General features: G+C 39.8%; 1 long non-coding RNA gene across 1 annotated transcript; it reads left to right on the plus strand.

The window, feature by feature from the left end:
- Positions 1-1,833: 1,833 nt before the first annotated feature.
- LOC125689310 (uncharacterized) lies at positions 1,834-18,065 on the plus strand. The gene is made up of 3 exons (XR_007375191.1): positions 1,834-1,872; positions 15,039-15,117; positions 15,220-18,065. It is a non-coding gene; the product is annotated as an uncharacterized LOC125689310 (long non-coding RNA).
- The last annotated feature ends 2,114 nt before the right edge of the window (positions 18,066-20,179 follow it).

Here is a 20,179-nt window from a genome sequence, read left to right on the forward strand (position 1 = left end):
TGGGCAACAAAGAATGCAGAGTGGAAGCTGCTTACCAGATGTTCCACAGCCTGGAGAGATAAAAGGAGATTGTTTTTACAAGTAAAAACAGTGGCATGGTAGCTTACATGGCGTAAAATACATATTTTTATTAAGTCATTGTGCAGTTGGAAAAATAATTTTCCCTATTTCCCGGTAATAATCTGCCTCAGCTATTTATTATTATTATTATTGTTATTATGCTATTTCTGACTACTTCTTTATAACTATACAGCTCTGGCAAACATTAAGATTTATTTTTTTTAATTTACAAAACCCTTTTTGATTTTATTGCTTTAGTAATTCAAAATGGTATAATCTTTTGAAACTTAAGATACATCTAACAAAGCTAAACTCATTAACAGAGAGAAAAATACCCTAACACTTTCAAGTTAATAAAAAGATTGGGAAATTGTTTGCTGCAGAAGACATACCCAGAGACAGCAGAGGATTCAGTTCTGAACTACTGTAAACGATCCTGACTATGCACTTTACTAATGGGGTTGTAAAGTTGACTGTAATTTTTTGAGTCAAATAATTCGGACAATTTGAGTGAAAGTCTTTAAATCAGCAGAACAGCAAGATTGTAGACTCTTCTCATAGGATGTACCATCTTCTAAAAAACGTTCCATCCTTTTTCACCTGAAGTAAAAGCTTTGAAATCTTGTCTCAGTTTTTAGATGGCAAATATGGAAAACTGAAAAAGCAGAGAAAATGCTTTTTCATTTCATTGGTGGCAGATTGGAGCTCCTAATTTCTCCTGTCTCCAATTATCCACAAGTTTTTTTCTTTTTGAGTTTATAGGTTCAGCTTGGTTGTGTGCGCTTCTATGTGTGCTGTTAGTCCCTTTATAGCTTTTTGCTATTAAAAAAAAAAAACAACACCAAAAACCCCAGAGAAGAGTTACAATATCTAATTTTTCTGTCACTTCTCCACCACTCACTGGATGAATATTTTTCAACAACCTTACATAATCAGGATTCCTAAACTTATCTCTATTCAAAGAGGTTCTGTCCTACAATAGCTTTTCAAAATTGCAGGTGACCACGGAGTGAAGGAGGATGTGAAATCTTTGCCATCATCCTGCAGAGGATGGATGAGGGGACCCTGAGCACACATAAAGTGGTAAGATTTTGCATTATGTCATCTTTAACAATTCAGATAAGCTATTTTCTTTTATTATGAACTGGACTCTGGTGATAGAAGCCATAGTTAGATGAATTGATTTGCAGTGACTTACATGCTTTTGTCTGCAAGATACAGCTTGTTTACAGAGTTGAAACTGAATATGGCAGAATGATGCCTGAGCACTTCTGAAAATTCTTTGCTGTTTTGATTGCGATCAGGAGTTAAAGCACGGGTCTTGTGATGCTATTAAAAATCCTGGTCTGCATGAATTCTCAGAAAACGGGTGGTAAAAGCCACTTCCCAAAGATCTGTAATCTCATACATTGAATATAGTGGCTTGGATAGGACTAACTTTGAGAATTAAACAAAGCTGAATCTGAAAAGTGGCCTGTTGCTGATTCTGTGAATGTAAATGATATTAAAAGTAGCAGGTCCTTGTAGGCTTCATTACATCTAACAAAAATTATTGAAATGCCTGAGTCAGAAAAGTTACTGTGATTTGAACATGGCACAACGTAGTGGAAATGCAAAGTCAGGGCTTGAAGCAGCGACTGAGCACTTGGTGGGAAGGCAGGGCCAACCTAGGGAAGCTCAGGTGCACGAATGTACCTGAGCATCCAGAAGGGGTGGAGATAGATCCACCCCTTCCCAGACCTCACTTAAGGGTTGGTAGTGGAGGCAGGAGCTTCTTGTTGGAGATCCCTGCCTACCTGAGGCCTCTTGGAGGTAAGCAATTTTTCTTCATTTCTGTACGTATGGCTGCTTTATTTGGGCTTGTCCTCTTTTGCTGTAGCCTAGTGCTTCGCCACCCTGCTATTGTTATTGTACTCTCCATCACATTATCATGTTATGCAGATACATTTATTTTTTTTGGTGAGAAAGTTTTATGTGTGATTTATGCTAATTTAAGGTAGAAGGCAAGGTAATTCATTTTAATGTTTGATGGGGCCATTTTAAGAGCGCTGTTAAATTTAAGACCCATGAATTTGAAAATTAAAGCTCTAGCTTCTGAACTCAAACTTGTGGGCCTATATTTTGCAGTTCTGACAATGCTTAATTTGTGGCATTCAGGGCTTAGTGTTTTCTTTCACTTTTAAAATCCTAAGTGGTCTCAGCAATTAGTGTGAGTAAAAATATATATTACTTATGAAGATCACAGAATTATATAATCTTTTTAAGATTGAATAGCCAAAACATAAGATGCTTATAGGGATACTTCTTCCTTTTTCCCCACTATTTAAGGAATAGTAGGTAACTTAAAGCTCTCAGTACTTAAACAAACAAACAAACAAAACCATGGGAGAAAAGTGTAGTTCCTTCCAAGAAAACTTGAGACTAGGAGGGAGGATTTCATTCGGTGGGGGAAAAAAAAGTCATCTTGTTGAAAGTTAAATTCATGTGTATCTTCCACAGTTGTTTAAACAGGAGCCAAAGAAACATTAACAAATAGTAGAAGATTAAATTAAAAAGATTAGGGGCATTTTTAACATAAATACCAATCTGAGTGTTATTTTATATTTCAGAAAACAGTTAAGCATTAAAAGAATTGTTTGCAGTTTGAGATATCTATGAATAGCATTACTTCTAGTCCCTGACGTTCTGCGATTAGGAAATACATATTGGATTTGAAATTGCGTGTTAAATGATTTGAGGGTGAGATAGTTTGTTGACACGTGATTCACTAGGAGCATCGTGTTTAGAAGCCTTTTATTCTTCAGTTGTTGGTTTTCCTAGAGCATGGCACAATCAGCTCTGTGCAGAGTAATGTGAATAGTGTCACGTACAGCAGTAAGTTCCATAGTAGTAATAGTTGACATGTGGTGTAATGCGTGTTTTATTTTCATTATTTTTCTGACTGTTCCTTTGAAATAAGCCCTTTATTTCTGCTTCTTCAGATAAATAAAATCTCCTGTGAAAGACGGATCCACTTTGCACTAGAAATTGAGTGAGGAAAGTCCCAATATGCAGAACAGTGCTCTTTACTATGTAAGCAACTCCCAGTAGCTTTGAGCTAAAAGTCTCACCTCTTTGAATGCCCTTCTGCCAAAAACATTTAGGAGATTGTGTTTGGGTCTGAGCCTGGATTGAAGGTTCACTCGGAGAGAGGCCTGAACAGAGGGTGTTAGAGCTCCAGCATCTTCCTCTACAAGGGCAAGATTTAGGTAATACATTTCATGCTCTGTTGGAGGGATGACTGTGTCCTGTTTCTCAGATGGTGCATCATTGTTCTGAGAGGTCTGCAGTCACTGAAGCGTCAATGCACTGCTTTTCTTGATGTTTATCTATTGACCTATAGACAGTCTTAAGAAAATGCTCTTCACTAGAGTGTAGTCAGATGCTGGAAGGGAATTCTCAGTGCAGTGATTATGGCCCTGAGCTGATGGAGTTCTAGAAGCATTTAGACAATGCTCTTAGATATAGTGGTTAATTTTGGTGGTCCTGTGGAGCCAGGAGTTGGGTTTGACTCCCTTCACACTTCCAGCTTAGGATATTTTATGATTCTATGATTCTGAGACCAGTCTAGAGCATATTTGTTTTTTTGGATAGAGGGGCCTCTGCTTCAGACTGAACTCATCCTTTGCAGACCTTTCCACAAGGCCCTATTCTTTGCTGCTCAAGTTCATTCAAGCTTCTTGTGGTATAACAAGTATTTTCCTTGTCCTTCCCATGAGGCTGTGTCTGGAACATGCTGAAATAACATCCTGAGAAAATGTCTCTACAGTTAATGTTTCCAGTGTTTTCTACTGCCTTAGAACATCCAAAGGCCCTTCCCCAGCTGGAAACCTAAAGGCATGGTATTTTCTGCACGAGGATTAAGAAGGAAATTCCATATATTGTGAGAAATACTACTTAATATATTAAAATGAGGTGGAATTTAGGCTTTGTGGGCTTAACATTGATTCAATGCCACAGCTTCTCAGCGGTTTTACTGCTGCACTGTATGCACAGACAAAGCTGTTGACTGAAGTCAACTTTAGGAGAGCAGACAAAGCCAACTTCTGCTTCTGTGCAGTTCAGGTGCTGCTGAAGGTGGCCTCTCTGGTGTAAGCACCAAAGGGTAAATTCAATTTGTGTATCCTGCTAAAGTGAAGTAACCAGACATCTCAGACTCCCTGCTTGGCCAGAAAACCTGTGATTTTTTTTTAATAGCCATTAAAAATATATTTATTTTTTGCTGTTCTTGGCTGATCTTCTCCTTTCATGCTGATTAACAGTGTTCTGATCTTTTACTGCTGCCTTTTAGTAGCATAACAGCCTTCCAAGATGGAAGAAGGCCATGCTATTCATTTAACTGGTATCTTATACACACTGTAATAATTTTTCTTCCCTAGTTGCTGCTTCTGATAGTTTCTTCCTCCCATTCTACACATTTTATTTTAAATGCAGAGGTACTTAACTCTGCACAATGTTGGAACCTTTTCTTTCATTTTTAACTTACAGACTTGCGTTGCTGTTTGGTCTGCTTTTTGTCTGCAAATTGTGGACACTTGTTAGCAGTTGCAATTTCTTGACACTGGTAACTATTTCTCTTTTTATTCCAAATGAAATATTCTCTGATATGTGTTCTCGATTAGTTTGAAGCTCTTTTCTGTTAACAAGGAACAGCATGACTCAGGGAGTGGGTAATGGGATGTGAAAATCTTTGCCACTCTCTTATTTTAGTGTGTTTGGACTAAGGAAGTTAATAGAATATAATGGTATGAGAAGGATTTACTTCGGTTGTTGAGTTTGTGTATTTATTTATTTATGCATTTGTTTGCTCTATTTTGATTCTGAAAAGTGATTTTAATAGCTGTTAGAATGTGGCATTGCTAATGAAAATGAACAGACTGCTGTTGTGTTCTACAATAAAAGCAAATGTGTGTGGTAATGTTATTAGAGGAAAAACTCTGCATGTGTAATCAATATTTTCCTTTCCTATATTCTATTCATAGTGAAACAACACATTTTACAGTCAAAACAGTTGCATGTAGCTAGCAGTCTGTTTCAAATAAAATCAAATTTGTTCTTCCAAGTGGCACACTGTCAGACTTGTCAAAGATATGTGTAGCAGGCACATATACATGGATCCCTTTAATGTGCTTCTTTTTCTAATAAAAAACCCTTACATGAACGGAAACTTTTGAAAATGAACTATAATCACAAAAATGCTTCAGCTTTTGCAGGTGAGTTAAGGAAATTCTACTTCACTGTATAAATCACTAAAAAAATGTCTTGGCTTGCAAAGCTTCTGAACCCTGCTCCATGCAGTATTGAAGGATTATGGTTATAATGGAAACAGATTGTTGATTATGATTATTAATTATTTTTGAGGCAACTCTTACAACTGTCCTGACTACACGGGGAGTAATTTGGTGGTACTTATCTGAAGCTAGTGAGTTACTGCAACTGAAGGCATAGGGAAGTTTTATTTCAAAGTTGTTCTTGGTTTATAGTAAGAATATGTATTCTGTTTTTACTAAAAAGTTACATATTTTAAAATGCTTACAGAACATTTGCAGGGGCAAAAGCCTTGCTGTGCCAGGCAGTGCATATGCTCAAATGATGAAAATAGTCTAATAGTCTTAGAGGTTGAAACAGACAGTGCAAAACATTGGAAATGTTCTACAGAGAGGGAATGGAAATCAGGATTCTTGAAAATGCTTCCTACTTTGTGCACTTAAATCCCACTGAAATTTGTACAAGCTGAGCACCAAAATGCATTGAGAATCTGGTTTGGGATGCAGGACAACTAACTTGTATTTTTTTGTTGCTTTCCGAGTGAATGAAAAAAGGAATGCACTGCATACTGCCTTTTGTTGACACCTTCCTAATGACTGGTCTGTGGGTATTTAGGAAATCTGGAGATGAGCAAAGGCTGTCTGAATGACAGTCTTTATCTGCTGGCACTATCGTCTGTCCTCTCATTCTTTCAGAAAATATTTCACGTAGATGTTATTTATGTAATTGCAGTTGCATTAATAAGATGGCTTTGTTTTAATATGTACCTATGAAGCAATCATGCACGTACAAAGATATGTTTTGACCCAGCTGGGTGATGGTGACACAGGAAGTATGAGTGCAGCAAGCAGAGGTCTTCGATCCTGAACAATTAGTTGGCTCTAATGCCACCACTGGAGCTCACAGGGGTGCTTTTGAGAGGTTTTCCAGTGCTCTGTTTGCAAGGATATTCCATTACTCTGAACCTAAATTAACTGTCATAATTAAGCAAAGTGAGGACTTGAATGATCCCTGAACCAGAAAACATTTTTTTGTATAGGAATGAGTTTTATTCATGCTGGATAAATCTCTCAGAGTCAAACTCATTGATGGTGAAAAGTAGTCAAGATGTTAGCAATGTACTTGAATCAGACCAAGCAGTCATTAGCAACAGAACAGGAGGAAAAAAAGTTATACTCAGTATCTTCCTTTAAGAAAGAGTCCAATAGAAAAAATATTTCCATTTGCTTGAGCTGTTTCTTTTCCTATCCCACTGTCTTTGTCTTTCAGCTGCCAAGAGCAAAATGATGTGATTCATAGACTTTTTAATTGAAATTGTACACAGCCAAATCCAGGGGCTGCTATTCCCTTGGAAGTTGGTGGCAAAATTCCCATTGACTTCAACAGAAGCAGGCTTGGTTTATCAATGGGTAGGGAAAAATACAACATCAGCCTGGGTGATCCGCAGAAGGGTCACTTACATTTGTGGGACCATGCTTTGTGTTCATATCCTGTGGTGTCTTACCTTACTGGCTCCTGCATAGCTGCTGATCTTGAGGCTTCATCTGCCTCTTTTGAGAGGCCCAACTGATTTTATAGTTAATTTTCAATGTTTAGCCTAATTTTTTTTTTGTTTCATTGTGTTAGGTTGTTCCAGCATGTTCTATATCTTCTCAAATTAGGACTATTTGTCTTTATTTCCAGAATTCTGTGTGGAGTAAGATCTCTTGTTGTTTGCTTTAAAGATGACACTCAGTGTAATACTTCTGATCATCTTCATTTAAATCCTCTATGATTTATGTACCCTTCTATGAATACTTAGCAGGTTTTCCTACCCTAAATGCACTGCTATGCAGAGCACTGAATATACAGCCAGGGTTGCAGTGCCAGATCCTGGGTGGTGCTGAGTTGCTTGGTTTGGTCCAGCAAAGCACTTAAGCACTGCCTCAGAAATAAAGTGAGTAATGCCAGAAGCAGAAGACAGTGTCACTCCTTACATGCTTTATTGCTGAGAGGAATTCAATAGACTTGTCAACCTCCAGCTAATAAATGGGAATGTAGCTGGCAGTACCAGGCTGTCAAACACATGTAGACCAGGACAACCAGGCCTGTCTAACAAAGCCTTTGCAATGTTGACACAGGGAGGATATTTTTTTGAGAGATATGCATAGATGTATGTTTAAAACGTATAGCTGGTGTTAATTATTTTGTGTATTCAAATGCCTGGCTCGATCACTGAGCTTGCTTGAACTATCAGTGATCAGTGTATGAGCAGTGTAGATGGGTTTTCATTTCTTCTGCCACTTTTGAAAGTTGTTGGATTGATTAGTGTCAGAGACTGAGGCTAACACAGTGGTTCTCAATCTCTTCCAGATTGTGACCCCAAGTCACAAAAATAAAGAGTTAAGATTCCTCTTCTCTGATCCTAATAAAAGAAGGGTATTTCTTGCACATGTGTGCATCCCTGCAGGCTCATCACATCCAGTAGACTGATTTTACTATTATTTACCTACTGAATGGATTAAACATCTGCAGCACTGCAAACATCTTTCATATCCACTTATAGTGGAGTTCTCTATGGCCTTAAAGCCAATCTATAGATCTGCCTTGCTGCATGCTTTTGTGTGTCCCAATTTGAAAGTGACCTCTCCTACTTACTATGCTATTTCAAAATCTTATCTTCTCTCTGGAATATGTGAATTGCCCGTGCTATTTTGCAGTAAGTGAGGAGAGCTGGTTCATAAAAATAAAATAAAATCAGATGTTTTGTGATGTTCATGAAAATGGGTTGTCTGATCATAAAATTAATTTGTTTTTCATGAACAGCTAAGTGCACATAAATTTTACATGATAAGAAATCCTTGAAATGTTGAATCCTTGAAATGAGGATGTTGTAATTCCTGTAAATATTGTGTTGCTACTGATCAGTTCAAGTGAAAATAATGAAGCTAGGACTGCCAAATCCTCAGTCCATGTACTTCTAGTTAACTGGGCAGCAGTGTGCTGTTGCAGCTCACTGCACTAAACATCTGAGTATATTTGCAGTGTAGATGCATTGCAGAGTGGCAGACATTCTCAGTAATGTGTGAACTGCAAAAAGGATACTCTGTCTCCGAGGTGAAGAGTCTGCTGTAGGTCAACCGTATGTTCTTTTTCCCTGAAATGAGTTCATTATATAAATGCATTTTTTGCTATTTTTGTCCATTTTATGAGTGCAATTTAGGCTATTTTGGTCAGAGCCTTTGCCATTCCATGTAGTCTGGTCTGCTGCCTTTTCCCACAATTTCGGTGTTTGAAGAAATTTTCCTTCAGGAAAGAAGGGGACTTTTCCTGCCATAGCCACAGAATGTAGCAGGGCACATTTGGGGCAGCTACTCTGAAGTGAAAGAGTTTGGCACAGGAGAGGTCATAGAATCACAGAATGTTTTGGATTGTAAGAGACCTTTAAGAACATCTAGTTCTGACCCCCCTGCTATAACACCCACTAGACTCAATTGTTCAAAGCCCCATCCAGCCTGGCCTTGAACACCTCCAGGGTCTGGGCATTTATGACCTCACTGGGCAGCTTGCTCCAGTATCTTACCACCCTCACAGTAAACAGTTTCTTCTTAGTATTTAGTCTAAATCTAACCTCTTTCAGTTTAAAGCCATTTTCCCTTGTCTTACTGACATGTGCTCTTATACAAAGTCCCCCTCCAGCTTTCCTGTAGGCCCCATTCTGTTACTGGAAGGTTGCTCTAAAGTCTCCTCAGAGCCTTCTCTTCTCCAGGCTGAAAAGTTTCAGCTCTCTGTCTGTCTCTGCAAGGCAGGTACTCCACTCCTCTGGTCATCTTCATGGCTCTCCTCTGACAGCTCATTGTTCTTCTTCTATTGGGAACCCCAGAACTGGATGCGGTATTCCAGGTGGGATCTCACTAGAGCAGTGTAGAGGGGTGGGATCACTCCCCCTTGACCTGCTGGTCGTGCTCCTCTTGATGGTTAAACATGGTTAGTGTTTGGGCTGCCAGTGCACACTGCTGGCTCATGTTGAGTCTTACATCAACTGATACCCTCAGATCCTTCTCCTCAGGGTTGCACTTAAGCCACTCTCTACCTAATCTGTATTTGAGCTTGGGATTGCTCTGACTCAGATGCAGGACCTTGCATTTGGCCTCGTTGAATTTCATGAAGTTGTTACCTCTCAAGTCTGTTGAAGTTCCCATGGGTGGCATCCTTTGGTGTGTCAACTGCACCACTCAGCTTGGTGTCATCTGCAAACTTGCTGAGGCTTCCCTCCATCCCACTGTCCATACTGTCTACTAAATCTACTACAAAGATTTTAAATATCGTAGGCACCAGCACCAATCCCTGTGGGATATCATTTGTCACTGGTCTCCACTTCAGTGTTGAGCTGTTGGCTGCAGCTCTCTGAGTGTGACCATCCAGCCAATTCCTTATCCAGCAGGTAGTCCATCCATCAAATCCTTTTTCTCCAGTTTGATGACCGGGATGTCATGTGGGATAGTGTCAAATGCTTTGCATTAGTCCAAGTAGATGACATCAGTTGCTCTTCCTTTATCCACTGATGCTGTAACTTCATCATAAAAGGCCACCAAGTTTGTCAGGCGTGACTTGCCCTTGGTGAAGCCATGCTGGTAACCATCAATCACTTTATTTTCCATGCGTCTTAGTAGGGCCTTTAGGACAATCTGCTCTATGTTCTTGCCAGGCACAGAGGTGAGACTACTGGCCTGCAGTTTCCTGGATCTTCATTTTTCCTTTCTTGAGAAATGGCGGTTATGTTTCCCCTTTTCCAGTCAGCGGGAACTTCACCAGGCTATCATGACTTTTCAAACATGATGGATAGCGGCTTGGTAACTTCATTTGCTGGTTCCCTAAGAACCCACGTGTAAATCTCATCAGGTCCTGTGGACTCGTGCACCTTCAGATTCTTTACATGATCTCGAACCTGATCTTCACTTACAGCGTGCAGATTTTCCTTCTCCCAGTTCTTACCTTTGCTTTCAGTAAAGTGGGTCTCTCCAGTCTTTACTCCTCCCACTACTTTTGAGACCTTGATGTATAAGGAGTAGCAGGAAGCATCAGGCAGCTGTACATAGAGATTCATGTTCATTCATGCCTCTCAGGGTAGAGAGTTTGAGGGGATAGTGTGCAGGGAAATTTTGTTCTCACTGGACAGTACAATAGGACCAGGGCCACGTTTCCTTCTCCTTGAGACCTAGTGGGCTCTTGGAGATAGCTTTGCCACATGGAAACAAGGCAGTGAGCTACAGTTTGTGGACTTCCTTTTCATAACCGGCCACTTCCCAAATGTCACTATAAGGTCAGTAGTGCTGTATTTGTGCTGGCACTTTATACTACTTGTGAAACTACGTGGAGTTGCTCTAGATGGTGATGGGACTCTGGATTTTTGTCATGTACTAACTTACACAAGTACAATGAGGTAGGCATTGATCTCTTTTAGCCAAGCACATACTCTCTGAAACCAGTATTTCCACAAGCATCTGCTCTTCATGCTCTAAATAAATCTGGAGAGAGAGGAATATGTTTTTTTCCAACAAAAATGCCAAATCAATTTTCAATCAGCTGTACATTAAATTTACATTTGTCTTACTACACTGGGTATGAGATTTGTCTCTGGTATGCTTAAACATGCTGATAGATCTATGGAATCATAGTCTCATAGAATCACAAGGTTGGAAACGACCTATAAGATCATCTAGTCCAACAGTCTCCTCATCACCATTGCCACCACTAGCACTAAACCATATCACGCAGCACGTCATCCAGACACCTCTTGGACACTGCCAGGGATGGCGACTCCACCACCTCTCTGGGCAGCCATTCCAGTGCCTGACCGCTTTCTGAGAGAAACAGTTCTTCCTTATGTCTAATCTAAACCTCATCTGATACAACTTGTGGCCATTACCCCGTGTCCTGCTTGTTGCCTGGGAGAAGAGGCCAAATCCCTCTGCACCACAAGCTCCCTTCAGGAAGTTGTAGAGTGCAATGAGGTCTCCCCTGGGCCTCCTCTTCTCCAGACTGAACAATCCCAGCTCCCTCAGCCGCTCCTCATAAGACTTGTGCTCCAGACCGCTCACCAGTTTCGTTGCCCTTCTCTGGACACATTCCAGGGCCTCAACATCTTTCCTGGAGTGAGGAGCCCAAAACTGAACACAGTACTCAAGGTGTGGCCTCACCAGTGCTGAGTAGAGGGGGATGATCACCTCCCTGCTCCTGCTGGCCACACTATTTCTAATGCAGGCCAGGATGCTGTTGGCCCTCTTGGCCACCTGGGCACACTGTCGGCTCATGTTCAGCCGAGCATCAACCAACACCCCCAGGTCCTTCTCTTCTTCACACTCATCCAGCAACTCATCCCCAAGCCTATAGTGCTGCATGGGGTTGTTGTGCCCAAAGTGCAGAACTCGATACTTGGCCTTGTTGAACCTCAGCCCAGCGGTCCAGCCTGTCCAAATCCCTCTGCAGGGCCTCCCTGCCCTCAGGCTGATCAACACCACCTCCCAGCTTGGTGTCATCTGCAAATTTACTGAGGGTACACTGAATCCCCTCATCTAGGTCATCAATAAAGATATTGAACAGGATGGGCCCCGGTACCAAGCCCTGGGGGACACCACTTGAAATGGGTCACCAGCTGGACTTTGCTCCATTCACCACGACCCCCTGGGCACGGATAGTTGACAGTAGCAAGCCAGTGTATTAGATCAAGTGATGGGTAAAATGCAGTTTTGCCTGAAAAACGTCATAGTGAATTTCTTTCCTTCCTCCAAATTTTTGAGTGATACTATGTAGTTGACATTTCCCACTGGACAATAAACAAGCTGTTCGGCTGAGATAGGTTTGATGAGAAAGAGAAGGATTGTGAGAGCTATGAGGAATGTTTCTTGTGTTTCATCTAAAATGATGCTCCAAGAAGTGAAGTAAACTCAGAAATTCAGATCTTACCAACGTCTGGTTTGCATCAGTAGAATCTAAAAGCATGTGGGAATCTGACTGGATCCTTACATGGTATCTGTGCATGTATGTCTTAACTTCTGGTATTACCTGAAAGATAACTAAGCTAGAAGATACTCCAGCCACACCTACATGTGTGCACAAACTGACATTAAATGTGTTCTTTATTTGTTTAGCCTCCTCATCCTGATTGTTGCCAGTAGTATGAGCGATGCTGTCTTATGATCAAAAAGCTTATCTAATTTAAGTGTCAACCTTTTCTCCCAAGACTATAGGACACCTTTGGAAAATACTGGTTGAACCTCAGGATAAAGCAGAAACATATGTTGACTTCATCTGATTAACTAGAATGCACAAGTGGGAGGGAACAAGCTGGGGTTAGAACCCTGGTACAGGCATGCATTTCACTTTATTTTGTCACTGTATTGTGAATTAAAGAAAATTCTGAGCAGATCTGGGAGAAGGGTCTGGGCCTTTCAACCCTTCCTTCCACAATGTGTGCCCTAAGCACTAGCACTTACAGTTCCATTCTTTGTTGCCTTTTCTCCATTTCCATAGCTCTTGTATGTCTGGCTGCATTGTGGTTCAGTTTCAAGAGGGAGAATGAGGAATGCTTTTGCCCAGCATACCCTATAATCTGGTGGTTAGAGCACTTTTAGGGAGTGAGTGGGCTTAATCCCTGTTAGGCTGATCAGTCCCTTTTGCTTTCTGCTTTAATCTTTTACTGTCCAAAAGACAGAAACCAACAATAGTTCTGGTTGTCTTTAATTCTACATGTCTTTCCAAGAGACTTGTGCAGTGTTTAGGTAATATATTCATGCACCAAAATGTCTCTACAACAGAGCTTCATCTGCCCATCTCTGCAGAACATGCACTTGCAGATAAAAAGTGAATAAAGATAGAAACATCCAAATAATATTAACATTGGAAAAGCAAATTAATCCGGGTTAAATAGAGGAAAAAGGTTTAGATAAGCATTTGTGCAAACCTACCTGTGCCTGTAGGTAACATTTAGAAGAGTGTATTGATTATCACCTGGAAGAGCCTTGATCACCCACAGTGTTGCTCAGAATATTATGCTGTGTTCTAGTGCCTGGGAGCAGCTATCAATGTTTGGGTCCTTGAGGAATCCATGCAAGAATATTTTTGATTTAAAAGGAGGCAGAACATTCTTTGGAGACCAGGTTCTGTGCACTAGCACCCTCATAGGACTAGGCATGTGGTTTTTTTGTGTGATTTCTGACTTCTAGTTCTTTGGTTACACTTCTCCTTGTCTGACTGTTGGCAGAGCTTTCTTAGAAAGTTTTTGTTGTCTTGGAGAGAAAAATTGCATGTTATGCAAAATTGAATGTTATATGTTATTTCAGTAAAAAAAAAAAAAGCTAAATATTTTGACATATGATATGTTTCTGTAGTTACCATTTCACTAGTTAGATGAAAGAAGTGTTAATGTACTGTCCAGAAGTTTTTAACATCTTCCATCATAGTGTTTAGAAAATTTATAGACGTCTTAGTGAGCTCAAATCACCTTCCTATGTTACAATGCATTTTAATTTCTACTGTCTTTGCAAAAATGCCTAGGGAGTAATGGAGAGTGTCCTGATTCAGTTATTAATCTTTACAGTTGGATATCCTCTGTAGCTAATAATATTGTAAAGCTGGTTTTAATTTTTCCAATCTTCCAATGTGGGACATTAAGATGCAATGATCTGCTGGTAATTAGAGAAAGAGAGAACCATGTGGATATATGCTTCTATACCCTTGAGTTTCCTTCTTTTTTTTTATCCATCCTTCAGTACCTGCTTCTCCTCTTTGTTAGGAGTTGCACTGCATCTCATTTTTCATCTGCACTTCTGCTTGAAGTACAAGTACTCCTGCAATGTAATACTATGCTGTTTCATAGTGAGGAAAATGTGTTAGATTTGTTGACTTGTAAACTGCTGCAGTTTAACTGTTAATTAAAAAAAAAAAAAGTGATCAGGGAAAGCAGAATAAAAGTTTTCAAAGCTTTTGAGCATTGTTTGGAGAGCCTCAACATCAGCAATGGAAAGCAAGAAATATTTCCTATCATAAGTCTTTTTTCCAATTTCCAAAACATATATAATTATGGCCAATCCTATTTAAATTATACTTTGGAAAAAATTATTTAAATACTAGAAGATTCCACTGCATTAGGAAAAAAAAAACTTCTAGCAACATGGGAAAGGCTGTGTCTAGTTGCTTAGAAATGTGGTTAAAGTCCAAACTGACCCTAATGGAACAATTGGAAATCTGCTGTACTGGCTATGTGGTAGTGGCAAACAGCTGGTCAGGGACAGATGTACTGGAAGCTGGAGGAGTCAAGTGATGGTGGTATAAGCAGTGGCTAAACTAAAACATTCAGGATGCTGAAGTCAGCTTCCTAACCTTTCTGGCACCTGTGGGAGGCTAGGAAGGCCCCATTTCACATCTGTTTGATCTCTGTAGAAAATCCGTAGGATTATTCTTTTTAACCTTTAAAATTTAGGAGAGCTGGATGGAAAATCATTTATTTCAAATGTTTCTTACTTTTTATTTCTTTAAGTGGTTTGCCATTTCTCCATTGTTATGTTCTGGAAATTCTCAATGCTTCTTTCATGTAATGCAGTATTAAGATTTTGAGCAGGTTGGGTGGTAGTACTTCCACTTGTAGGTTTAGAACAAACAGATGATCAGAAATATTCTTGTTACTCTTATAGCTGACCAAAGAAATGAAGAGATTACCTCTGCAGTTACTTCCAGCCATACTGGGAGACATTTGGTGGATCCTAAGAACAAGTTGGTTTCAAAGTCAATTGATCTTTTGAGTCTCAGCAAGTCCCTACAGGACAGCCATGTGTTCAAAGACAAATGGAAACATCTTATTTATTTTTTTTTCAGGAAGAGATGAGGCACCGCAGGAGCTGCTGTTCAGGAGGCCAGTGCTCAAAAACGTCACCAGAGGAGTAATCCTGGGTCAGCGTTGCCCGCAATGTCTCAAATGGCATTTTGTACGTCTCTGTCCTGGAGCCTGATGTGTTGTCCTACTTTGCCGAGGCTTTGCATCTTCCCTGTTTACATATAAACTATGTCTTGATGAAGAGATGTAGAAAGTGGCCAGGGTGGAGAAGAGGAAAGATGAGGATGCTTACGTGCTTTCTTTTTCTCTCAGAGCAGAGATGAGCAGGTTAGAGAAGTTTGTATTATGTGGCTGTTCCCAGTTTTCTTCATGCTCTTCATTACTCAGACTTTTGCAGTGTTTGGGGATGTCTAATTATATTTACTGCATGGTCTGAACCTTTGTCTCTAACTCTGGTCAGTGACAGCAGGAGATCACAGACTGTTGAAATGTGGTGATATGGGGTTTTCAGGTGAGACAACCTGTTCTCAGTGTACATAATCCTACTCACTGCATGCCTACTGCAGCACATTTACAGAACAGAGTAGTATGGAGATGAACTACATTTGTATGATATATATGAGCTAAATTTGTGGTGGAGTCCTCTGCATTTGATCTGTTTTGATGGGAAACCAACACTGCTCCTCTACAGGGGTGCAGAAATGCTCATTTGGAGTCATTCAGCCTTCGGTGTAGTACCTTAAAACTCCTGGGTAGACCTTACTGATTTGGACTACTAGTAAGAGGCTAACTTTTGGTGCTGGGTTGGATAGTTGTTATAACAAGCATTAAGTACTTGAATTCATTCTCTTCCTCCTCTTTATTTAAAGCTGTCAATATTTTATTTTTGGAAGGGGCACAAAAGAAGCAATGGTGAGGGGAAAGAGGAAACCACTCCCAGTGTTAAATCTTGTTTTGGATTGTAGAATAATGAGATGTATTGCCGTTTCTCATTCTGTAGATTGATTGATTTATCAAAAAATGTTATATTATTACAAATGTGGGACATAATTTGGATCTTATTTCTTGGGAGTTGCCTGGATGAGGAAGGAAAGTGGGATCTAGTTGTGATTTTTGCTCCTCTTCTGAGTCTTGGGAATGTGCATGTTCAAATAACTTGTCTGATTCCATTTGCATAGCCTGTGAACCACTACCATTTGCTCAAGTAGACCAAGGAGTGTTAGCACAAGAGAGCCCAGCCTGCACAATTACTCTGTCTTGTCAGGTAGTAGCTACATTTTAGAAGGAAACCACAGCACAAAGAAGGATCTCAGGTTCCCTGCAGTATATGCGAAGCAGTTTCATTTAAAACGTCAGGTTTACCTTGGCAACACCACTCTTCAGTAGGGATTAGGACTACAAAAACCACTGAATCATACTGTGTGTTTCTATCTGTGTGCCAGGTCGCAAACATAAATTGTAATGTTGGCCCTTATTTGTCATCACATAACACTTTGGCGTACTTTTTCGTTCCCCGAATGAGTGGAATGAGAAGGTTACTTGGAAAGTCATCTGTCTGAGAAACAATTAGCAGGCAATCTTGAATTTCATCTGTGAAAGATAATGGAGTGAGAAAGGAATGGGATGTGTATGGTAGTCAATCAGACCAAGTTAAGATGGTCTGACGATGACCCAAAAGGCTGAAGTAGAAAAAGTTGGGGGAGTCAGACAATGCTGTTTTTTAAACAAAAATGTGTAAACATGACCTCAAACAGACAAATTTGGATCTAGATATGAGCTCAAATTTCAAGCAGTTCTAAAATTTGGAGGGTATTTAGAGACGTGATTTTGGTTTGGCTTGTATCTGGTTTCAAGGAATTGCTTTTCTTTCTAAAGGCCTCTCAGATGCTGGAACAAAAGAAAAGACAGTTCTAAAGCTATCTTACTGCTCTGCACCTCTTCACAACTTAACAAGTCAGGGGCTGTTGTCCTTAGCCTTGCTTCTATTTCAACATCTGCAAGCTGCAGACAATTTGCCATTGCTGTATTTTTAAGGTCTTCAACAGCCAAGCTTAGCCACCCTAGTGCTGCATTAAAGAGGTACCTTTTGCACACTATTTATGTTTGTTTCTAATATGTTAGGGTCATTATCCTTTCATCAGCTTTCAGAGAAACCTGTGAAGGAAACTTCGTAGTTCAAATTTATTTGATAAATATGTTCTTTCATACTATTATTATTTTTTGGTCAGGAGGTATGTTACATTTTTCCACTGGCTGCAGTGTGGGATATTAGATGCTCTGAAAAGAAAATAAATGCTAAAATCTTTCTTCCTCTGACACTTCATTAATGCCAAGAGGGAAGCTGAGCAGTGTTGCTTTAATTATCAGGTTTTTGTTAAAATAAAAAAAAAAGTCATTGGAAATACCTGATGCAGTTTTATCGAACTAAAGAAACACAAAAATTACATCCTGGAACAGAACATTGCCTCTAGCAAGACTAGTGCTTTAATACATTTGGCTGTACATGCCACACTTCACAGTTTTATTCTTGACTCTTAGTGGGGACTGACTTAGGCCTCAAAATGTAAGGACTGCATTCCCTGTATTAAATAATTCATCTGCTTTGTGCCTTGGCACCACTGTTTTCTCGTCTCCCACTGTAACCCTGTGTGGTGGCTTTCTCTTAGATTTATTAGGCATTTGTTGTTGGACTTCAACGTAAGACATTTTTTTTGTAACAGGCCTGATTTTCATTCATTGGTTTTATCTAAAGTGCTTTCTCTTTGCTCTTATGAAATAACAAAAATAAGTGTTTGGGCTCTGACAGGGTAAAGGACAGTGTGAATTTTGTTTCATTATGAGCATTCTAAAACAGAATTTCTCAGATGCACAGTGATGTACATCTGAATACAGGGTCTGAGGAGTTTCTTTAGCCATTGCCGTGACAGACACTGCTGGCATAAATATGAAGGCATTCCTCTTTCACATGCTTGGTGTACAACACCTTGCTATAGACTTCTATAGTGCACAATTCCATGAGAAAATTTTATTCTAAACATTGGCAGTGAGTGCCTGGGTTGCTTCCCTAAGTCCGAAGTTTTCTATCCTGAGTTATCTTACCATCGTTACTGCTGTTTTGTAACTTATGTAATTCTGTTCTGAATTCCTGTGAGCTCTTCCTCATAGCTCTTTGTTTGTGCCACAAGCACATATTAGACAGAAAATTACAAAAGTACTGTTTCTAAATGGGGAACATTCTGAACAAAAGAAAATTGTAATCATTCCAATGAGGATTTGAGCAAGAAGCCATCAGAATTAACAGTGCTGCTTTTCCAAATGGACCACTGTTTTGATTAGCATATGTGTTTACACAGTCCATGCCGTGGCAGGAACTGCAACTGAATGTCTGTAATTGTAGGCAGACAGCTATTAGAGCCCATCCACAAGAAGGCAGCTATTTCAGTTAACTTCTCATCAAAAGTCTGCAGTGTCCAAGAGATGCCAGTATGAAGTTGTTTCTGGGTGAGTGTTATCTCCATGTAGTATTCAAAGTACATATTTTGTTAAAATGATATAAACAATCTATTAATGTTATTTAAAAGTGTGTTCTTCAGCAAGACCCTTGGGCAGTGCCAAAAATCAGCCTCTGAAGCAAAAAAACAAAAACAAACCAACAAATCTAACATCAAATTGTAATCTCACTGACCACTTGAGGGAGGTGGTGTGTTGTCTGGGTGCTGGAGCTGAAACCATTGTCCTCACTAGCTTGCAACAGAAATATCGAAGTTCTAAAACTTTTGTAAGCAGAGAGAATACAGGATTTAGCAGTGACTGTTTTTCTTCCCCTTGCCCTCTGTGTTAGTTCACTCATGCCTGGCTGATCTCTGCTCTCTGAAGGGCATAGTGTTCACAGAACAAAGAAAAAAAAAGCTTGGCCAAGTAAATGTCTTCATTTTCATCAGAAATGAAAGAAAAAGTAAAATCTAAGAAAGGGTTTTAAGAGATGACAGGACAAAATGCAGGATTTTAATATCTGTGAAATATATTTGTCAGAATAAGGATGTTTACTGACTGGCTTGAACTCAAATAAAATTATGAATGTAGAAGTTCTCCACCCCTCTGTATGGGTTATGCCTAATAGAGAACTGAGCTTTCAGCCCTTTCTATTTCCCCTTCCAACCCATGGATGTTTGGCCTGGTGGTGCTGCACAGTGGCTGAGGTAAAGATAATACAAATGTGATGTGACTTTTTTCTTATCTGAAGGACTTGGATGTGAACCTAGAGTTTGAGAGAAGTTAAAAACTGAAACATCTCAGAGCTGTTGGCAGATCTGGGGTTTGGGACCATCTCCTCAAAAGAAAATGGAAATAAATAGCAGTGCAAAATGAACAGTACCATCTTCAATGTGGGGTCTTGTGTGTAGCTTAGTTCTGAAGGACAGACACACTGCTGTAGCCCCTCACCCACCACACTAACATCAAGATGGCTGGATACGCATCCCCTGAAGATGGCACTGCAAAGCCTAAAGCAGAAGTAGTCCTAGAGAATAGTGTTTGAGTGGACTGAGGAGAGGAGAGCCCCAAACTGGCTAAAATAGAACAATATTTTGTGCTTCAAATGGACTAGAAGATGCTGCATACCTTTTCTCCCATTTCTAAGTTGTAGCTTACTGTTTGGCCTTTCAAAGTAGATGGCATTGCTGATTTATAGGCAGACAGCAGCATTTAATGACCCTCAAATCTTTTTCTGTACTTGTCTACTTAACCCACTGTTCTCCATCCAGTATCTGAGAAGCTCTTTCTTTCTGGCTAAATGTAGCGCTTTGCATTTTTCCTTGGTGAATATCACCTTTTTTTTTTTAATGTAACTTCAGTTTTCAGGATTCTTCTGCGCTCTTTGGCATGTCTGAAGTTCCACCCTTCCTATTGTCTGAAAATTTAATAAGGACTTTCTGTTTTCCATCATGCAGACTATTCATGAAAATGCACTCACTAAAGGAGATTTCCCCCAAACCCTGGTTA

Source organism: Lagopus muta, chromosome 2 (assembly GCF_023343835.1).
Source record: "Lagopus muta isolate bLagMut1 chromosome 2, bLagMut1 primary, whole genome shotgun sequence".
NCBI lineage: Eukaryota > Metazoa > Chordata > Aves > Galliformes > Phasianidae > Lagopus > Lagopus muta.